The sequence below is a fragment of the Pteropus alecto genome, unplaced genomic scaffold (assembly GCF_000325575.1).
Source record: "Pteropus alecto unplaced genomic scaffold, ASM32557v1 scaffold72, whole genome shotgun sequence".
Lineage (NCBI taxonomy): Eukaryota > Metazoa > Chordata > Mammalia > Chiroptera > Pteropodidae > Pteropus > Pteropus alecto.
Genome location: NW_006436811.1, coordinates 4397304 through 4406452, shown reverse-complemented (window position 1 = coordinate 4406452; position 9149 = coordinate 4397304). Strand labels below are relative to the sequence as shown.

Here is a 9149-nt window from a genome sequence, read left to right as displayed (position 1 = left end):
AGAATAATAGAGATGCCACAATAGAGGAAGGCACATAGGAGATTAGGAACATTGTGGGATAAGTACTAGAGAAGAAGAAATATCTGGAATGCATTATGGAGTTCTTATAGAAGTCAGCAACAAAACAATAGAAAAACAGTGTCCCAGGCACATACAAACACACATGAATGCAGAGGGTCTGGGGACCACAGCACATTCATCCTCTGCCTATAGTACATCAGTAGTAGTCTATATCATGATCAACAGAGAAAGATAGGTTTTAGTTGTGAAAAAGTTTGTGATCCAGGAGAAAATGTTTAGAGTTTTCATAGAAGGCATTGGGGAAAAAAAAATTAACCATGAGCATTTTATTATTGGGTCAATAATGTGATTAATTTAAAACAATTGCCTGACATTAGCATGGACAGTGGGTTAGGAGGCAATGAGGTAGGGGCAGGTAAGTCAGGTAGAAAGTTATTGCACTAATTCAGAAATAACCAGCAAAGCGCTGGACAGAAGTAGGAGTAGTATAGAGAGGTACTATTTGAAAGATATCAAGATCTGGTTTAGAAGTGCAGAAAAGCTAGAGGTAGAAATAGGAGATTATAAGGTTTGGGAATATTGCATAAATATGACTACAGTTAAGGGGAACTTTAAAGTGAAAAAGATAAGAGGGATTGGCTTCATGGTACTAATTGTTAAATGTTTTCTGGCTGACAGTAGTTTTGTTTTGCCAACTTGTGCCCTAAACTTCAAGAAACAACACCAAATGAATAAAACAAGAGCTGAATAAATATTTGTCACTGACATTATGAGGACACTGAGAATGTAACTTATTTTGGGAAGCGCAATAGAAGGCAAACAAGGAAACTCATTTTGTTCCTGGTATTGTGTTATTTTATATATACATTAAACATAAGGATGAGCTTATGAAACAGGTATCAATATGCAATTTTATACATTAGGAATATAAAGTTAACATTTAAATCATTTGTTTAAGGTCAGATAAGAAGTGGAAGATCCAGGATTAAAATTCTAATCAACCAACTTACATATTTTATTCCTAAACAACCACATTACACTCCTGACAGAGTACAAAATCAAAAAAAGAAAAGAAAAAAAAAGAATAAAAATAGCTATACAGCAAATCGAGGTTTGTATAGGAAGGCCACATTTCTTCTAAATGAGAGGAAAAACAGTTCCTTTAGTATTAACACTGTGCTCCTACTAATGTGCTGACATTGCAATAAAGTCGGACTTTAAAATATGAAAAGTATTGTCTTTGCATGTAAGAAGCACAGTCTTTTGAGGCTTGGACCTCCAAAAACACATATAGCTATACAGCAAATCGAGGTTTGTATAGGAAGGCCACATTTCTTCTAAATGAGAGGAAAAACAGTTCCTTTAGTATTAACACTGTGCTCCTACTAATGTGCTGACATTGCAATAGAGTCGTACTTTAAAATACGAAAAGTATTGTCTTTGCATGTAAGAAGCACAGTCTTTTGAGGCTTGGACCTCAAAAAACACATAGAGAATGTTACTGAAAGTACACAGCAAAAAGTGGAGTGAAAATGGTAAAGCGATACTTAATTGTGAGCACAATTTTGCATAGTCTGAACTTACTTTCGTCTGCTTAAGGATAAACAGAATGTATCACAGTTTTCAGTTTGGAAGATTTCGATTATTACGAAGAAATCAAACACCTTAATGGCTTTCCCCCTTGATATCCTTTATGTAAAAACTAATCCTGTTCCCCTCGATATCCTTTTCCTTTTATTTCAGAGGAGAGGAAATAAAGTCAGACATTTCCCCTAGCCAGTTCCTTAGCTCCTGCCTCACCCAGAACATGGAGTTGAAGAGAGACAGGGCCCAGTCTCCCATACAGCCCTCCCCTCCCCAACTCCCCTCCCTCAAAGTGGACAGAGGCCCCATTGCAGCCAAGGAAAGGAAGTGGGCAAAGGAGGGAAAATGAATTCCCTCCCAATACACAGAAGCTCCCCTCCCAGGCAGGGAAACTTCCTAGGCTGCCTGGGGAGAGGGGTGGAGGTAGTTTATGGGGCAGAGAAAAGAGAGGAGCCGTAAAACCCTTTCCCTTTAACCTGACGTATTTATGCGTTCACAGTTATAAGGGACAGGTGGACGTTGGAGATAACATTAATTTTTCAAAGGCAGAGAATGAAAGCCAAATAGCACCTCTCTTTTGGTCACATGTTCCTGCCTTCCAGCTCCTAAAACCTTCAGTGAGAAAGGGGAAAACAGGTGGTAGGTGTAGGGAGGGAACATCTGAGGTTCCTGAGCCCACAGCTGACTTCAAAAAAAGAAGGTAAGGCAGCAGAAGAGGGGCAGCTGGGTCCCACCAAAAAAAGGACCCTCCGAGAGACATGTGATAAACAGCCCTGCCTCATGCCCTATCTCTCTAGCAGCTTCCCACACCTCCAACTGGCCTGGGCATACGTATGTATATACGTATATATGTATGTATATATATACCCATATGTATGTATCAGACTCACCTCCTCCAGCACCCTGAGCACCGACACATCCTCCTGCTGCAGCAGGTCAATCTGCTTGACATTTCAACACATTCTTTTTAAAGGGATCCTGGACATAACCCGCCATCAAAAAGTCATCCAAGACGAAGTAGGCCTTCTCAAAGTTGAAGATGATGCCCAGTTTGTACATGATGCCGAAATATTTGTCCAGAAACTCCATGTATCCGCTGGTCAGCTCCAGCGTGATGAGCTCGTTGTCTTGGTCCTTGATGTCTCAGCAGAAGTGGAGGCTGGCTTGTTTCTTATAGCCGACTTAGAGGTCCCTCCACTCCAGGAAGCTACACGTCTTGGGCTCGCAAGACAGAAGAACATGCATAAGCTCCCGAACCATCGCAGCCTGTCTGACTTGACCAGGTACCATTTTTGCATTCGCAACTTCCCCTGCCGTCTGGACAGCAGCGCGAATCACGTCATTACGCACCCTTCCGCTCCGCGCGTCCCTTATCGGCTACCGTAGGCGCCAGCGGTACTCCCTGCTTAGTGTTTTTTTTCTTTCCCTCTCGCTTGAAGCCTCTCTTTCCCCTGAAAAGATCTAAAATGTCTGAAAGGTGAGAAGGCTATCTTCTAATTTGGAGCACCTTAGGAGCCAACAGTTTTTTGATAAGGCTAACTGTTCTCCTGCTGCCTTTATCTAGAGTGCCCAGGTCAGACTTGCTTGGGGCTTTGAACTGGGATCAGTGCTTACTGAGGAGAACTGACATTGCAGTTTTGTCCATGAGCTGAACTTTGATGAGCTTGACACATAATTTTTATGCTGCAGTTAAATATATATATGTATATACGTATATATGTATGTATATATATACCCATATGTATGTATTCAGAGCAGCAACTTATATATATATAGATATGAATAAGCAAATATATCTTGTACCCAATCTTCCTAAACATTTATAGAAATAAGATAATGGCACTTTAACTTGAATTGCTTTTGAATACAATGCAAAGTCATGACTGCTTGATTTTAGATTTCAAATTTGTCTGTGTATGTAATCTCTCAGGTTTCTTTGGCAAATAAAATAAGAGGTAGATACTGTAAAGCCCGTGTAAAATACAATTGAACAGTTTACACTACCAAGTATCTATTCTTCCTGTTAATTAATGTTTTAAATAGTGAACGAACTAATACTTCAACAGTAAAACAAAATCTCACGTTATCTTTAAAAGAATGGAAGCTATATAAAGTTCAGTTTGTGAGCTTTGGCGCTAAGATGCCAGGGTTAAAATGCTGACTCCAAAACTTACTAGGTATGAGACTTTGGAAAAGCATTTCAGTTAATTGTGCCTAAGTTTCTTTGTATAAAAATGTACTTTCATCCTAGCATTGTTGTAAGTATTGAGTTCAAGAGATGCTGCATCAAAAATACTTAGCATATTACTTGGCATATAGTTAGCATTTGATAAACATTATTTAACTATTCCATTCCCACAGAGATTTGAAGAGGAGATAATCCACTTTACTTATTTAAACACTGTGGTGTGCAATCAAGTAATATGTCACTCCAAGGTCAGGATTGGTAAACTAATGTTTTCCCAAAATGAACAAAAATCTGTAATTACTGATGTGCCTGAAGTTGGCTCAAGAGATTTCTGTTTTTATTTGATCCTAAAATTCAGAGCCTTAATTTTTTTCTTTCCATTTTACTTGTAATAATTGTTTTTTACAGTTAATTCTTGAAAATTTCTATTCATAAATATGTATATTTAGAAATCTAAGCATATTCAAGAACTTTTATGTATTCAATATTCTATTTCAGAGTTTCTAAAGCTTAGATTATTAATAGAGGTAGACCTTGATCGAGGACCTCTATATTGAATAAGTTAGGCACCCAAATAAGAATACAGAAAATAAAGACAGTTGCTAAATAACTTTTATTTGTGAGCTGTTTGAAATCGTTAAGCTTTTTAATTTCTTATAGGCCAAAAAGGTCATATGCTGAGACATGACACAGAGATACCAAAAACCCTTGTGTGGTTTACTCTTGGCTCTGGATCTATCAGTTTTCATATTTTTTTTCCCTTTGAGTATGAAATGCTCAATTTTTAAAAGTATTTTCAAAATATTAGATATAATATTTTAATAAAATTAGATATAACCAATTTTGCGCACCAAAAAGCAAGAAAGAATGTCAGCAGCCACCTTAATTTTCAAGTATGTATACCATATAGCATAATATATAAATTACTTAGAATGCTGTCATGGTTTCACGAAAAATAGGAATCTATATCAGAAACATAAAACAAATATTAATTTTATATTATTAAATAATATGAAAGGAGCTAATGTAGCAAGGTTTAGTTTTTTATTTGCAAGGTTCAAAAAGTATGTATCTTGATTTTAGTTACTTATTTTATCACATCCCATTTTTTTTATCTCTTAGAGCATAAAGGAGAAATAGCAGACACTATATAAATTGAACACACAGGCGAGAAAGAAACCAAGTGCCCAGGGATATTAAGGAAGACTTCTGAGAGCCTTAAGTAATGACCAGAAAGAAGGACAAGAAGCTTTTTCTAGATAGACAGTACAGTTATAGATTTCTCATGTCTTTTTTGATACAAGAAGACTTCATTTATTTTACTTCTCTCAAAAATCATGGTGTCAGTTCTTGGAATAAGATTGACAAAAGGGAGGATGTAAATCTTATGCTTAGTTATCTTGAAATGAAGTTTTACATGGAATTATGTATTTTCTGGTTATTTATATTTTGTTTTGAATTAATAAACTAATCTCTTAATTTAATGTTTAAACTGATGTTATCATAGGGTTTTAAAATTTTTTTTATTTTTACATATATTTTTGTTTTTATATTAGTTTTAGGTATATAGTACAGTGGTTATTTGTATAATTTATGAAGTGATCCCCCTGGTTACTCTAGCACCCATCTGGCACTGTACAGGGCCATTGCAATATTATTGACTGGATTCTTTATGCTGTACTCTACTTCCTGGTGACTCTACTGTAACTACTAATTTATACTTCATCCCTTCACCTTTTTTACCCAGCCCCGCAGCCCACCTCCCCTCTGGCAATCCTCAGTTTGTTCTGTGTATCTGTGTTTCCATTTAATTTTTTCATTTCTTTTGTTCTTTATAAGTGAAATCATGGTATTTATCCTCTGTATGACTTATTTTACTCAGCATAATAACCTCTAGGTCTATCCATGTCACTGCAAATGGCAAGATTTCATTTTTTATGGCCAAGTAATATTCCATTGTGTATATATACCATATCTTCTTTACCCAGTCATCTATTGATGGGCTTTTAGGTTGCTTCCATATCTCGGTTATTGTGAATAGCGTTACTGTGAACATAGGGGTGCATAGATCTTTATGAATTAGTGTTTTGATTTTCTTTAGAGAAAAACTCAGAAGTGCAATTGCTGGGTCAAAAGATAGTTCTATTTATAATTTTCTGAGGAATCTGCAGACTGTTTTCCATAGCGGCTATACCAATTTGCAATCCCACCAGCAATGTACGAGGATTCCTTTTTTTCCACATTTTTGCCACTTGTTGATTTTTGATATATTGATGATAGCCATTCTGACAAGTGTGAGATGATATTGTGATTTTAATTTGGATTTCTCTGATGGTTAGTGACCTTGAGCATCTTTTCATATGTCTATTTTTTCTGTATCTCCTCTTTGGAGAAATAACTATTCAGGTCTTCTGCCCATTTTTTAATTGGGTTTTGTTGTTGTTGTTATTGTTGTTGTTGAGTTGTATGAATTCTTTATAAATTTTGGACATTAACCTTTTGTCAGATGTATTTTAGATAAATATCTTCCATTCAGTAGGTTGTCTTTTTGTTTTGTTGATGGTTTCCTTTGCTGTGCAAAAAAACTTTTTAGTTTGATGTAGTCCCATTTATTTTTTTCTTTTGTTTCCCTTGCCTGAGGAGATACATCAGAAAAAGAAATCACTAATAGCAATATTAGAGAGTTTACTGCCTATGTTTTCTTCTACAAGTTTTATGGTTTCAGGTCTTGTATTTAAGTCTTTAATCCATTTTAAGTTGATTTTTGTATATGGTATAAGAAGGTAAGTCCAGTTTCATATTTTTGCATGTATCTGTCCAGTTTTCCCCAACACCATTTGTTGAAGAGTGTCTTTACCCCATGATGTATTCTTGTCTCCTTTGTTGTAGAGTAAATGACCATACAGGCGTGGATTTATTTCTGGGCTCTATATTCTGTTCCATTGATCTGTGTTGCTGTTTTTATGTCAATACCATACTGTTTTGATTACTATAGCCTTGTAGTATAGTTTGATATCAGATAGTGTGATACGTCCAACTTTTTTTTTTTTTAAGATTGCTGTGGCTATTTGGGATCTTTTATATTTCCATATTAATTTTTGGATTATTTGTTCTAGTTCTCTGAAAAATGCCATTGGTATTTTGATAGGGATTTAATTGAATCTATAGATTACTTTGGGTAGTATGGCCATTTTAAGGATGTTGATACTTCTGAACCATGAGCATGGTATATGCTTCCATTTATTAATATCTTCTTCAATGTCTTCTTTCAACGACTTATAATTTTCCTAGAACAGATCTTTTACCTCGTTGGTTAATTTGATTCCTAGTTATTTTATTATTTTTGATGTAATTTTAAATGGAATTATTTTCTTAATTTCTCTTTCTGATAGTTCATCATTGGCACATAAAAATGCAACTAACTTCTGAATATTAATGTTGTATCCTGCTACTTTACGGAATTCATTTGTCAGTCCTAACAGTTTTTTGGTGGAATTTTTAGAGTTCTCTATATGTTGCATCATGTCATCTACAAATAATGACAGTTTTACTTCTTCCTTTCTAATTTGGATGCCTTATTTCTCTTTCTTCTCTGATTGCTGTAGCTAGGACTTCCAATACTGTGTTGAATAGAAGTGGTGAAAATGAACATCCCTATCTTATTCCTGATCTTGAGGAAAACACATCTAGCTTTTTCCCATTGAGTGGATATTAGCTGTAGGTTTGTCATATATGGCCTTTAATAAGGTCGGTTCCCTCTATTCCCACTTTGCTAAGAGTTTTTGCCATAAATGGATACTGGATTTATTGAACATGATCTATTGATATGTCCATATGATTTTTATCTTTCAATTTGTTAATGTGGTGTATCACATTAATTGATTTGTTTCATTCCAGAAGTCTAACCCAATATGAATAACTTTTAAAATCAGATTTAAAATTAAGTTGCTGAGAACCACAGTCTTGATCCTGAAAAAGTTATTCTCAAAATGTGATATGTAGTACCAGTCACTCTTGATGTCTTTCCTATCTCAGTGTGCATCCTTTGTTTACATTTCTAAATTATAGAAAATACGTACTTTTTATGATATTATTCATGTATGGAAATTTATTCTGAATGTTACATGCATAGTTTTCCTACAAAAGACCTCTCCCTCTAACCCTTTTCTATTACCCCCCGACACCATACTGGATTGATAGTGTCGCCTCAAAATTCGTGTTCGTTAAGAACCTCAGAATGTGACCTTCTCTGGAAATAGGGTCTTTGCAGATATCATCAAGTTAGATGCAGTCATACTGAGTTAGGGTAGGCTCTAAGTCAATATGACTGTTGTCTTTATATGAAGAGGGAAATTTAGATATAGAAATATAGACATGCATCAGAGAAATCAAGGATTACCAGCAACCACCAGAAGCTAGAAGAGACAAGGAAGGATTCTTCTCTTGAGACTTAGGAGGGACATGACACCTTGATCTAGACTTCTAGCCTCCAGAACTGTGAAAGAATAAATTGTTTTAAGCCACCCAGGTTGTAGTATCTTGTTACAGCAGCCATAGGAAACCAATACACACCCCATACTCCCAAAGAACCCTTATTCAGGGTGTTTAGGAAAGGAATTTTGTAAACGTGAATAAAAGGAGAGAGCTCTAGGAGCCCTCTTCACTTACAGAGAACCATATGTTGTTAAAGGCTGACCGTGAGTATTTGTTGGCTCTGAAGGATGGCATCATCGACTCTTTCCGTTAAAGAGGAACAGATTTCTAATTTTTTAAAAAGGATCTGATTTAGATAAGGTAATAATAGTTTGTTACACATCCAAAAATATTTAATGACTTAATAATGATGAAAACAGTGTTTTTCATTCACGTAACTGTCCAAAGCAGGTGTTCCTGATTGATTTCCAATTCTTCTCCAAATGTAGATTCAGAAAACGAGGGTCCTTTTCTTGTTTTACTCCAATATCACCAACATATGGCTTCAAAAATGCCATGAAAGGGGAAAGAATGACAGTGAGGGAAATTTTTAGTGTGTCAGATCTGAAAGTGATACACATTTTTAGTAACAATATTCCATAGCCAGAACTCAGACTACATTATTACAACTAGGGATTCAGTGAGGGACCTGGAGAACCCAGAAAGTAGAGAAAGGAGGTTTGAGGAAGGATTAGTTAACCCTTGCTGCACAGTCAATTCATTTCCATAAACAATTACCGAATGATTATGATGAACCAGGAAACTGTGCTGTCTGTCAGTCTGTAACTAAGGAGTTATTATGGGATTATTAGACATAAGATTGATATTATATTTTCTATTAGTATGTGGACATACAACTTGGAGACAGAACTGAATTCAGCAG

At 35.7% G+C, this 9149-nt stretch overlaps 1 pseudogene; it reads right to left on the bottom strand.

Moving 5' to 3' along the window:
- Window positions 1-466: 466 nt before the first annotated feature.
- On the bottom strand, window positions 467-2948 carry LOC102888904 (annotated as a pseudogene).
- Window positions 2949-9149: the final 6201 nt, after the last annotated feature.